We start from the raw sequence: 13,965 nt of genomic DNA, 5'->3' as shown, positions 1-13,965 counted from the left end.
CATCTTAGTTCTGTTAGTAAAAATGTAATTTTGCTGATAATAATCATTGACATCATTAAAACTCCAATCTTTGCAGAAACAAGAAAAACTCATTTGATACAATTAAACAATCCGATTTCTGAGATGAAAATGGTGAAAACATGCCTGAGGTAGGCCGTTTGCATCAACCCTAATATTTTCATACGTAATTGCTGGGGAGTTGATGGGCAAATAGCCCAACTCTGCGCCAGCAATTGGTTTTTCTTTGGCCGTGGATGATCTGTCAACACGTACTCTGAGTACGTCGTCGTACCGCCTTTGAAATGGACCGCAAGTTCGGGATTTAGCGCATGAAATCCTGAACTAGCGGTCCATTTCAAAGGCGGTATGACAACATAGTCTGAGTACGGCGTCATACCCACCGCAAATTCTGGCCCAATGTGTTCCAGCAGGCGTGTGCAGCCCCCTATGCGCCCGTTTCAGGCACAATCGAATTTCTAGGCCCCCAGAGTTTGATTAATACAGTTCTTTCGGTGCAAGGCATTTTATCCACTCTCATGTGATACACTTTGAGTTTGAGCCACACCTTTACCAACTTCCTCTATCTTTCTGCTTTTGTCCTGCATCGTCAATTTCTTTCTCTGTCTCTTTGTCTGCACAAACTGCCACGGCCCCCTGAGGTTAGGCTGCAGTTTCTAGGCAATTATCTAGAGCGTCTGAACCGTGATACGAGCAAAGGAGCTGCAGTTACATTGCCCCCTGCGTTGCTACGAGGGGGAGGTAGTGAAACTTCATGCACGCATGCTCAGTTATGCACATACGGCACAACATACCAAACTGCTGGCTTCCCCATCATCTTCTCTCAGGCAATTATTGGCAACTGGCAGAAACACCTTTTAATTTTAAATGTTTAAAAAATATATATATAAGGCAGGCTTTAGTACAATGCAAACAAAAACGTCTCGGATAGCCTCCTGGAGACTGCCTCATTTATAACATTGCCCTGCACCTGGCAGCTACACTAAATTCGAGTCTGCTGTAAAGCAAACATGGACAAGTGACCTGCCAATGTGCCTGACCCACTCACTCCCAGCGAGCCAGTCCGCATTTGCACATAAGACATTGGCCGGCGTTCAGTTCTATTATACACGTGGATTGGATCTGCCAATTGTTTTAATGTAATACAATATAAGTGTATAAAAGTATGCAAGACACAGAAGACTACAATATAGTCGCTTCTCTGCTCGATGCCTTTGGTATTGCCGAGGTCGAATGCAAATATTCAGCCTCTTCCTCCCTCCCCAAACAAACACTGGAAAGAATTGTGGGTTGAAACCAAAAATATGAATCCTCATTCGAAACCAAATATGACTTGGTACGATAGACGTGGTACAACGTGTTACCATAGCCTGCAAAGACGCCGAGGTGACTTATCTGCAGTTAAATCAGCGGATTCAGTGTTGCTGCACCGCGGGGAGCTGCGGTGACAGATGGAGCGGGGGAGCCTGCCCCCCGGGGACGTGGGGAATTTGAATGGGCTGACTTGACACCGACATAGACCCTGCAGTACAAGGAAGGGAGGCGACTTGCACGGGAGGGCAGACGAGGCCGCGCAGTCTCCCCCCTCCCTCTGCCCCATGGCACACAAGGCCGGCAGCACTGACTGTAATCAGTGATGGTGCAGAGAAGAGTATATACATCGGACACACAACCCCCTCCCCGGCTAACTGCTGACTCGGCCTCAGTGACCCACAAACCAACAACGCTGCCGCTAATGGCAGTGAACGGCTTTGATCTCCGGCGCCAGTGACGCCCCCTTTCCTCGCTGGGGAGCCACTGCGCATGCGTTCCCCCACAGTCCCTGGTGGATGTTTAAAAAAAGTAAAATCATCATAATAATAATAATGATGATGATGTGCTGCTATCAGTACTGCCGCCTGTAATTTAAAATAACAACGTAAACGGAGGGCGCCCAACAAAATGGAGGGTGACTGAGAGCTGCGGCGGGCAGACTCGCTGCCTCCCGGGACCTCAGCGGTTGCCATGGAAATGAAACCAAGGACAGGCTGGAGCTGCAGGTCTTCGCTTATTTCTTGTCGAGCGACGGTAAAGAAAATTAAAATCGCGCAAATCAATGGAGGAGACGGCAGAGTAATCCCCACCCCACCCCACCACCTGGTTCCCCTGATACTCTCTATCCGAGTGCGGTGACGGTGTCCTGGCCCCAGGGGCAGGGGGAGAGGATGTCCGGCCTGCACTCAGGGTGGCGGCGGCGGCCCGCCAACGCCCCTCCCCACCCCCCTAGCAGTGTGTGAAATGGGACAAGATTGTACCAGCCAGCCGGCGGCAAATGGAAACCCACTTAAAGTGATGAACACAGCGTGATAACAGAATATGCAATGCCGTTTGTAAGATCCGCTTCGTTTATAATAACACTCGTGTTTCATGGGGGGAGTACCCTATTTTTTCTTCAAAAGCAAAATACTGCGGATGCTCGAAAGACTTGCATTTATATAGCGCATTTCACGACCACCGGACGCCCCAAAGCGCTTTACAGCCAATGAAGTACTTTTTGAAGTGTAGTCACTGTTGTAATGTAGGAAACGCGGCAGCTGATTTGCACACAGCAAGTTTCCACAAACAGCAAAGTGATAATGACCAGATAATTTATTTTAGTGATGTTGGTTGAGTGATTAAATATTGGCCAGGACAGCAAGGATAACTCCCCTGTTCTTCTTCAAAATAGTGCCATGGGATCTTTTACGTCCACCTGAGAGAGCAGACGGGGCCTCGATTTAACATCTCATCCAAAAGACGGCGCAGCACTCCCTCAGCACTGCACTGGAGTGTCAGCCTAGATTTTTGTGCTCAAGTCTCAGGAGTGGGACTTGAATTCACAACCTTCTGACGCAGAGGCGAGAGTGCTACCAACTGAGCCATAGCTGACACTGAAATCTGAAATAAAAACAGAAAATGCTGGAAATACTCAGCATACTGGAAATAAATCTGGAATAAAAATGCTAGTATTAGTAATGATGGGCATGAAACTATCGGATTGTTGTAAAAACCCACTGGTTCACTAATATCCTTTAGGGAATTAAATCTGCTGTCCTTACCTGACCTGGCCTGACCTTTTTGTGACTCCAGACCCACAGCAATGTGGTTGACTCTTAACTGCCCTCTGAAATGGCCTAGCAAGCTACTCAGTTGCAAGAAACTGCTACGAGAGACAATAATAAGAATAAAACCAGACAGACTACCCGGAACACCCAGCCCAGTCGACCCTGCTAAGTCCTCCTCACTAACATCTGGGGACTTCTGCCAAAATTGGGATAGCTGTCCCACAGACTCGTCAAGCAACAGCCTGACATAGTCAAACTCACAGAATCATACCTTTCAGCCAATGTCCCAGACTCCTCCATCACCATCCCTGGGTATGTCCTGTCCCACTGGAAGGACAGACCCACCAGAGGTGGCAGCACAGTGGTATACAGTTGGGAGGAAGTGGACCTGGGAGTCCTCAACATTGACTCCGGACCACATGAAGTCTCATGGCTTCAGGTCAAGCATTGGCAAGGAAACCTCTTGCTGATTACCATCTACCGCCCTCCCTCATTTGAAGAATCAGTACTCCTCCAGATTTAACACCACTTGGAAGAAGCACTAAGCATAGCAAGTGCACAGAATGTACTCTGGGTGGGGGACTTCAAAGTCCATCACCAACAATAGCTCAGTAGCACCATCACTGACGGAGCAGGCCGAGTCCTGAAGGACATAACTGCCAGATTGGGCCTGCGGCAGGTGGTGAGAAAACCAAGACAAGGGAAAAACCTACTTGAACTCGTACTCGCTAATCTACCTGTCGCATATGCATCTGTCCATGACAGCACTGGTAGCAGTGACCACTGCACAATCCTTGTGGAGACTGTAGGGGGTGGTGGTTGTGGCGCGTGCGCCCAGTCAGTTATGCCGCTGACTGTCTGTGAGCGGTTCGAATCGCTCCCACGCCCCTGGGTTCTAGACACCAGACTTAGGTACAGGCGGCGATACAGAAAGACTCGAGTAGACAGGTGGTTTGGATGTAAGAAAACCAAGATTTTATTAAAACAGAAATAAACACAGTCTTACGAGAAGTTACTAGTATAAAATTACAGGCAAGTACAAAATAACTATATTCTTATACAGGGAATGGGGAACACACGGCACATCGAGGGAAAACAAACTATATTAACAATCCCCTTATCCTTATCCCACCCCCTATACCTAACTAGATTAAGCTATGAGGGGCCAGAATTCATGCTCACCAATCCAAAATAAAAGCCAACTGTTTGACGAATGCAGGTTTTGAGGTTTGGTCTTTGGTCCCTCTAGGTACCCCGTCACCACATGGTCTTCAGGGGCGCGGTGCTGGGTCTGCTGCTGCGACACATCTTCCCCATCGCTGCCGTCGTCGTCTCGTCACGATGGGTTCTCCTCTTCTTCTCCTTCGGGCGGCCGTCGTCGGCAACGTTGTGCCTATAGGGCAGTTGGCAGTCTTAACTGTCTAGATTTTCCTACCCAAGCTTAAGAACGCCAGTATATTTGTCGTGGCATGGCCACCTGCGTTTTCGCAGTGTTCAACAAGGAATGTTCGTCTCACCAAGCGCCAGCTTATAACTAGACGCTTGGCCTCATCAATATGTTTTTCGCTGCCCTGCTCTGCTCTGCTCTTATCGAGTTGTTACCGCCTTCTTCGTCTCCTTTCGTCTCGTCTCGTTCGGTTACTATACAAGTCCTGAACTGCCTACTCACTTTCGTCGTGCCCCTTTTTGCGGCCTGGGCGTCCTGGATGGCTATGGACTTGGGTCTTGTTCCCCTCCCCTGCAATTGGTATGGTGTCCTTAGTTACTGAAATTCTGCTACGGGGAGCGAGGAGAGAACCCGCCACGAGGCCAGGGCACGAGTACGAGCGGCAGCCCAAGAGGCCGGAGCCACGAGAGTAGGGACAAGAGCAAGAGAGAGATTGCTACCCCGGGGCCTGCAGTTATACTCCTTTCGATAGCCCCTTATCTGCACGCCAAATCAGGTTAGTTCATTGTTCCAATTTTGGCAGGCTGGTTTAAATGAATGTAGCAATCTAAACTAACTTTTTAGATGGCCGTTTATCGCACCTAATGGCCTGATGTCCGAGCTGTATTGTTATTAATGCATTTTAATCGGCCTGTCCAGCCTCGATGGCTTCCTTAAGCTGTTTCCGATTATTTATGCAGACAACTTGATGGCCTCAAGTATAGGCCTAACTGGTTTTTCTGTCTACGATTTGGCTTAATGCATATTCAAAGTCCTGTGTCTGCTTTCCAAAATACAAAGTCCTTTTCACAGAAACTGCATTTTAGGTTTCGATTTCCCCAAAAAGCTGCTTGTGCTGCCACAGAGTCCAAGCTTTTAAAATCTTGCAGGCTTTTGGTCACGAGGTGCAGACGCCATCTTTGGGTACCCCTTTTAAAATGTCCATGCAGGGTCGCTTTTATTATTAATAACCTTGGGGGAAATGTGGGAATTTTGCGAATCTTACACTCCCCGCTGAGATACTAAAACTTGCTTGAAGTATCATTCTTACAAGGTGAGCAAAATTTTTATGACCCTCCATAGTCAACCTTCCCCTGCAATTACCTATCTAATATACCCACCACACATGCACTTCCCATTCCGCGAAAATGTAGTGTACATAAGCATACATAGGATAAATTACAGATTTTCACACGCGTCCAAGCATGGAGGTGTCCAACACCCCTGCACCACTCTGTACACATACATCTTTATTAAACGCATCACAAAAAAACAAGAAAACTTTATTAAAAACAACAAACACAAAAAAACAACAATCTTTAATCAGAATACAAGGAAAAGACTTAAACAGGCGTATCTCCCTCCACCGTCACATAATGTTCCTTCCAGATTTTCTGGTTCCCTAACTGGCAAACCACGAGAATGTGGGAAGCCAGTCTGATCCACGAAGGGACCTCTATGTTATTGAAATTGTCCCACCAGGGTGGAATCACAATATCCAATATCTTAGCTCCTATCTCTACTGTTTTCTGCTCTAGAGTATAAAAATGTTTCTGCGAAACTATAACGGGTTTGAGTATTTTGGTAAGGTGTTCTGGGAGAGGGGGAATTTCGTAGCCAAAGCGCACTACGTACTTCTGCAAATTCGTAAAATTCTCCTTCACAGTGAGGTGAAGAGTGGAGGGTTCAGGAATGGGGACAATTCGCTCCTGGGCCACTTGAACTTCTGCCTCAGGTTTAAAACAGAAACTGCTATCACTGACCGGACACCAGCTATGCTGTCCATGCTGGTAGTGGGGCGTGCCGGTGGTGACACAATATTTCCCACCTCTATATGCAACCTGCGGGGGAACATGGCCTTGTGCCATTGCCTCCATGGTGCAATTTATAGGTTTCGCGCCAGCAGCTCTGAACCCACACTGCGGTTTTGAACAGGCATTCAAGTGCTGGGGACACAGGATTATGTGTGCTCCCCGGCTCCGGCACCCTGAGAGGTCAGTACCTGTCATAGCGTGCTCCCACTTTATGACGTAAGGCGGGACCGCGGTGAAACGAATGTGTGCACCCCCCTTGAATGACTCCAATGTTCTCAACCCTGTATACCGGCGCGGGTCGGGCTGTCCTACCCATGACCAGCATCCTAACTACTACTCCCATGATCGTGTGTTTGGACCGCCCACAATCCACGGGGACTGGATAGGCTTCGGAAGCTAGCCGGAGTTGGCACGGGCTTAATGCATTCTCAAACGGGTGGAGGGCTGCGAGGTGCTTGTTGCTGATCCAGGAGGGGACTAAACCCTGTTATAAATCCTCCAGATTGCTGCGGCCTTCGCCCAGCAACCACGCCCCATACAGCACGCACACCTCATTCTGCTCAGCCTGGTCAGAAGCATTTCTGTCCTCCCTTCTGAGGGCATTTACTGTCTTTGTGTGCTGTTCCAACTCAGCTATAATTTCTTTTAAATGGACTGTCATGGCCTGGTCCTCATGCAATTCCGAGCCCACTACCTTGTTCTCATCCAGTAATATCTTTCTTAACTGTGTTTTTAAACTGTTTATCTGGGTCTGTAGCTCTATGTCATCTAGGCTGTTGATGACAGAGGACCCAGTATTAAATGCAGTAAAAACATCATTCCATACTCCCCTTCTTTGCCTCCCTGCATTACCCAAAAACTCTCAGTTTGTGATGTACAGTTCGGTTTTGTCCACATGGGCGAAATCAAACTCGTAAAACTTCTTGAACATGTCCTTTAATAGGGCCTGGTATAGCTGCTCTGTTTCTTTGGGACACCACTCCGGTAAATGTACCTCGGTGAGATTTAAAATCACGGAGGCTACCGCGTAGTGTACCCCCTGGTACAGCATCTGATCGGTAGGCACGAGTACCAACCCATTCCCTGGTCCCTTGGTGGTGGTGGGGCACCCCTCTCGGTGTGTCCTTGCTGCCTGAGTTGTGGGCAAGGGCTTTCGGGCGCGCGCCACTAGCTCAGTGGCTTTAACTGGGGCTGGGTACCATGGGACTATGCTTGTGTGTAGGTGAGAATCCCATTCTACCCCCTTCCCCTTATCCTGCCAGGCTGCAGAGAAGATGATAGATACGCCCGTAGGGCAGGCCCTTTTTGACCCCCACATACAGACATAGATTCCTTGTTCCAATTCCCACCACTTGTCCCAACATACACTGGTCCCTTCTTGGGTCCCAGTGACCGTTCGGTGGGTGTCGTTTCCCATCCGTTCCCAGTCGGCGGTGCGATCCCCCATGTCCGTGCTCAGCTTCCTGAGCCACCACCATCTTCCCAGGGGACTCTGTCCTGTGCAAGTCAGGCACACACGTTTCCCTTCAGTGACCCCGATCTGTGAGGCCACAACCCGTACGTTAGGGCAGGGGAGGGAGGCTTCCCCGTAGGTGAATCCGGTCTGGCTGGAGTACCGGGTGGAGTTGGATCCCAACCACCCGGGCCATCTTCCCTCGTGGGCGCAGACGGCAGGTCCCTCCGTGCCTTGTTAGCTGCTCCCGGCAGTCACCACTGGAGCCTTTTCTCCCGAGCAGCCGTAGATGTGCGAGTCCTCCACGTCGCCTCACCTTCCGACGCTCATCCCCATCAGGGCGAATAGGATTATGATCCCCTTCATCCTGAAAGTCTTTCTGCAAAAAGATATAAAAACATGCAGCCAGGTCCCCAAGAGATTCTCTGGCTTGGTGAAGCATAGTCGGGTCCCGCGACCTCGTCTCAAATATATACACTCTTAGCAGATTCCTTACTTAATTCACACTACCCATCACCTTATTTAACTTAAGCTAAAACAACCAAACTTAAGCTAAATACCTAAACTTAACAATAACAAAAACTTAAATTACCTAAACTATATACATCCGCCGCCCGTCTCCGGGCGGCCAGGCTAATTCCTGGTTGGACTGTGGCTCACCGCTACCTCCGGCGTGGACGCACCGTCCTGCACTGTTGGTCCCTCGCAGCCCGTGGCTGCTGGCTGAGGACCTCTGTCCTTGGACCTCCCCCTGACTCGAGGGGCGGCCCTTGGTAACTGGAGAGCTGGTGACCATGGCTTTCTCGGCTGGGGCGTCCGTGGGGACCTTCTAGGGGCCTTGGCGGGCGGGGCTTTCTTGGCCGATGGGCCTTTAACCCGAACCGCAGCTCCCTCAGGCTTGACCTCTCCCGAACCTGGGCTAGGGGCAGGTAACTCTTCGCAGCCTGCTGCTGCGAGCTGAGAGTCTCCGTGGGTGAGTGTCCCAATCGATGGGCGGGATGGCCCCTCCCTTTAAGCAAGCCACAGCGCCTGCCTGTGCAGCCTGTGAACTCGCTCCTGCTGCACGCTGAGGATCTCTATCCTCAGATTCTTCCCCAACTGGCTGTTTTCCCCTTTCAGGTTTAAACAGCTTACACTGGTTGATATGAAACCATTTCATATGCCGGGGCATCTTAACGGTGTATACCATGGGGCTAGCTTTATCCACAATACTGTAGGGCCCCATGTACAATGGTTCCAAACTGTGGTAAACCACTGTTTGTATTCCACTGTGTACATGCCTGGACATGCCTCGGCTGACTCCTCCCACAAGTCCTAGTATAAAGGTGACTGCTCCCCAGCCCCTTTGTATTCTGGACCGGTCGACCACTCGAGGCAGACCTTCATTCTTTTGTTAATAAAAGCCTTTAGTTACTCTCTTAACTCTCAGTCTTTTATGAGTAATTGATAGCGCATCAATTTTATTAACAAAATTTTTATAATGGAGAAGATCCTCACACCAGCATGCCTGGACTTAGATCATCGGGAGGCGGACTCATCCACCAAGTTTACTCACTGGCTTAAGTGTTTCGAAAAATTCCTGACCGCCTCCGCTGCAATCAAATCGGACGAGGACAAACTGGATGTCCTGACCTCCAAAGTGAACCACCGAGTGTACTCGGTCATCCAAGACGCGACCTCGTACGCGGACGCTATCAAGCTCCTCAAGGACCAGTACACGCGCCCAGTGAACGAAGTGTACGCCAGGCACCTTCTGGGGAGTCGTAAACAACAACCTGGGGAATCGACCGTGGAATATCTTCAGGCACTGTCTGTGCTTGGCCGGGCCTGTGGTTGTAAGGATGTAAAGGCCGGCGTGTACACAGAGGAACTTATCCGGGACGCTTTTGTAGCGGGCCACAGATCCAATTACACCCGACAGCGACTGTTGGAGCAGAGTGACCTCGACCTCAACAAGGCCTCTGAACTCGCACTATCATTGGATGCAGCCTACCGGGGCATGGATGCCTACTCCTCTGCACCATGGACGCCGCGGGGAATGACAGCCTGGGACACGGTAGGACCGCCTCATAGCGCCGTGCCACCCCAGCCACACCCCAGCAACGGCCCAACTACCGCAGCAGTGTCCCAAGGCCAGACAGCAGTGCCCCAAGGCCAGAAATGCTACTTCTGTGGCCAGGCAAAACACCCCAGAGCGCGCTGCCCGGCGAAAAACGCGATCTGCTCGGGCTGCGGGAAGAAGGGACACTACGCTAACGTCTGCAGGGCCAAAGCCACCCCGAACCCCAGCAGCGCCGCGTGTGGGCCATGCGGGCCGCCATCTTGGGCCTCCCCGGCCATGTGCGAACCACCGGTACAGCAGCCATTTTGGACGCCTCCAGCCACATGGGGATCATGGACGCCGCCATCTTGGACGACAGCCGGAACGCAGCAGGCCCCCAACACCGCCTCATCTGATACCCGCAGCGACACACCGACCCCTACGCTGGCATCCGTTACACTGGACCAAGCGAGACCGCACCAGCTGGCCAGTTCCACAATGGACATTAAGGTAAATGGCCACGATACAATCTGCCTTTTTGACTCTGGGAGCACGGAGAGCTTCATCCACCCCGACACGGTGCGGCGTTGCTCTCTCCCAGTCCTGCCTGCGCACCAGCGGATTTCTATGGCCTCCGAGTCCCAGTCGGCGGACATCGGCGGCTACTGCGTAGTGACACTCGTAGTAGACGGGACCGTGTACGATCATTTTAAACTTCTGGTCCTGCCCGACCTCTGCGCTGCCGTCCTGCTGGGGTTAGATTTTCAGTGCCACCTTAAAAGTGTTACGATGGCGTACGGTGGACCCCTACCCCCACTCACAGTCCGCAGCCAGCAGCTCCCAAATTGCCCGCCGCGCACCAGGTGCAACCTCTCCACACTCAGAGTCACCCCCCCCCCCCCACTGTTTGCTAACCTCACCCCCGACTGTAAGCCCATCGCCACAAAGAGCAGGCGATACAGTGCCGGGGACAGGGTTTTCATTAAAACCGAAGTGGAGCGGCTCCTGAAGGAAGGGATTATTGAGGGCAGCACCAGCCCCTGGCGAGCTTCCACTGTGTACATGCCTGGACATGCCTCGGCTGACTCCTCCCACAAGTCCTAGTATAAAGATGACTGCTCCCCAGCCCCTTTGTATTCTGGACCGGTCGACCACTCGAGGCAGACCTTCATTCTTTTGTTAATAAAAGCCTTTAGTTACTCTCTTAACTCTCAGTCTTTTATGAGTAATTGATAGCGCATCACAAACTTCCTACTCGGGCATAGTTCCTCACCATAACCTGATCTCCTATCTCCCACTCGTGGTGCTTCCTTGGTTCGAGCAGCAATCGGTTACTCCGATGCTGCCTTCCCATGTTCCCAGCTGCCTGCTCGTGGACCTGTTTCAGGTGCTCAAAGAGGTTTCGGGCGAACCTGTCCCGGTTTACCTCCCTGAGCTGACCCTCCGTGAGCACCGAGGCTAGTACATGGGTGGCGGTCCGCATAACCCTGCCGGTCATCAGCTCGTACGGGGAGTACCCTGTGCTTTTAGACTGACTGGCCCGGATCCCCATCAAAACCAATGGTAGGGCCTCGGCCCATTTACGGGGCAAGTCCACTGTTTCCTTTCTCAACCTTTTCTTTAGAGTCCTGTTCATACGTTCCACAATCCCGGATGACTGCTGGTTGTGGGCCACGTGCCATTTCCCCTCAATGCCTAGCAGCATAAGGGTGTTCTGCATCACCTGTCCGGTGAAGTGACTCCCTTGGTCGGACTCCATATACTGTGGCAGTCCCCACCGCGAGAACACCTCCCGGACCAGGATCCTGGCAGTACCCAGAGCTGTGGCTGTTCTGCAGGGAAAGGCCTCTACCCATTTGGTAAACACGTCCACCAGGACTAGGCAGTACTTATAGCCTCCCTGGGCGGTGGGCAGGGGCCCGATGTAGTCGACCTGTATCGACTGCCATGGCCCCTCTACCCTCCTGACATGTCCCTTGGGTACCTTCCATTTGTGGGGGCCGGTGTTATTTGCAGCGCACACAAGACAGCCTGCACAGAACTCGCGGACATCGTCCCTGAGTCCCGGCCACCATCCCGCCTGTTCCACCCGCTGCCAGGTGGTCTCAGGCCCGGGGTGTCCCGCTCCTGGACCTTCATGGGCCAGTTGAAGGAATTCCCTCCGGTGCTGCTGCGGCACAACCCACTGCTCCCCCCGGAACAGCATGCCTTCTTTTATGGAGAGGGTTGCTGTGCCGTACGGGCCCTCTACTCCTTTTCCCTCAGTTACTGCACTGAGGATTGCTTTGAGGACGGGGTCTGAGGCTTGGACTGTCTTAAGGTCTGGGGCCAACGCTACCCCTGCACTCCCTTGAGTCCCGTCCCTACCTCTGACCGCCGCCATGGGTCTGGACCCAAATGGGTCCCAGAAAGTGCCTGTGCGGGCACCCTCCTTGGCGAGCAAGTCAGCCTGCTGGTTGCCTTGGCCACGGGGTTCTGTGGAGGAATGGGCTTTCACCTTGTGGATGAAAACCTCCCCTTCTCCCCCACTGCTGCCAGGATCTTTTCCAGCAGGGGTTTTACTGTGAGGGGTCTCCCGTCAGCGGAGGTGTAACCACGGCGGGACCAGATGGCCAGGTACTCCGTACACGAATTGCACGTGAACATAGTCATAAATCATATCTTACAACCAATGTCCCAGACACCACCATCACCATCCCTGGGTATGTCCTGTCCCACCGGCAGGACAGACCCACCAGAGGTGGTGGCACCGTGGTATACAGTCGGGAGGGAGTAGCCCTGGGAGTCCTCAACATTGACTGAGGACCCCATGAGGTCTCATGGTATCAAGTCAAACATGGGCAAGGAAACCTCCTGCTAATTACCACCTACCGCTCTCCCTCAGCTGATGAATCAGTACTCCTTCATGTTGAACACCAATTGGAAGAAGCACTGAGAGTAGCAAGGGCACAAACTGTCCTCTGGGTGGGGGACTTCAATGTCCATCACCAAGAGTGGCTCGGTAGCACCACAACTGACCGAGCTGGCCGAGTCCTAAAGGACATAGCTGCCAGACTGGGTCTGCGACAGGTGGTGAGGGAACCAACAAGAGGGAAAAACCTACTTAATCTCGTCCTCACCAATTTACCTGTTGCAGATGCATCTGTCCATGACAGCATTGGTGGAAGTGACCACTGCACAGTCCTTGTGGAGATGAAGTCCCGTCTTCATGTTGAGGATACCCTCCACCGTGTTGTGTGGCACTACCACTCTGCTAAATGGGACAGATTTCGAACAGATCTGGCAACTCAAAACTGGGCATCCATGAGGCGCTGTGGGCCATCAGCAGCAGCAGAATTGTATTCAACCACAATCTGTAACCTCATGGCCCGGCATATCCCTCACTCTACCATTACCATCAAGCCGGGAGATCAACCCTGGTTTAACGAAGAGTGCAGGAGAGCATGCCGGGAACGGCACCAGGCATACCGAAAAATGAGGTGTCAACCTGGTGAGGCTACAACACAGGACTACTTGCATGCCAAACAACGGAAGCAACATGCGATAGACAGCTAAGCGATCTCACAACCATCGGATCAAATCAAAGCTCTGCAGTCATGCCACATCCAGTCGTGAGTGGTGGTGGACAATTAAACAGTTAACAGGAGGAGGAGGCTCCAAAAATATCCCCATCCTCAATGATGGTGGAGCCCAGCACATGAGTGCAAAAGACAAGGCTGAAGCATTTGCAACTATCTTCAGCCAGAAGTGCCGAGTGGATGATCCATCTCGGCCTCCTCCTGAGGTCCCCAGCATCACAGATGCCAGTCTTCAGCCCATTCAATTCACTCCACGTGATGTCAAGAAACGGCTGAAGACACTGGATACTGCAAAGGCTATGGGCCCTGACAACATTCCGGCAACAGTACTGAAGACTTGTGCTCCAGAACTAGCTGCGCCCCTAGCCAAGCTGTTCCGGTACAGCTACAACACTGGTGTCTACCCGGCAATGTGAAAAATTGCCCAAGTATGTCCTGTCTACAAAAAGCAGGACAAATCCGACCCGGCCAATTACTGTCCCATCAGTCTACTCTCAATCATCAGCAAAGTGATGGAAGGTGTCATCGACAGTACTACCAAGCGGCACTTAC

General features: G+C 51.6%; 1 protein-coding gene across 2 annotated transcripts in view; it reads left to right on the top strand.

The window, feature by feature from the left end:
• The first annotated feature begins 1,364 nt into the window (after positions 1–1,364).
• psd2 (pleckstrin and Sec7 domain containing 2) overlaps positions 1,365–13,965 on the top strand; it is a 301,948-nt gene continuing 289,347 nt past the window's right edge. The window contains exons 1-2 of one of the 2 annotated variants that reach the window (XM_085995220.1): positions 1,365–2,085; positions 4,351–5,044. The gene's annotated coding sequence lies outside the window, so the exon portion shown is untranslated. The remainder of the gene's footprint in view (positions 2,086–4,350; positions 5,045–13,965) is intronic. The other variant, XM_085995221.1, reaches the window with a different exon arrangement.

The sequence above is a fragment of the Somniosus microcephalus genome, chromosome 8 (assembly GCF_052327205.1).
Source record: "Somniosus microcephalus isolate GS21.2 chromosome 8, FLI_Smic_1.0, whole genome shotgun sequence".
Taxonomy (NCBI): domain Eukaryota; kingdom Metazoa; phylum Chordata; class Chondrichthyes; order Squaliformes; family Somniosidae; genus Somniosus; species Somniosus microcephalus.
The sequence above is the reverse complement of the archived record's forward strand: the minus strand, read 5'-3'. Positions and strand labels throughout refer to the sequence as shown.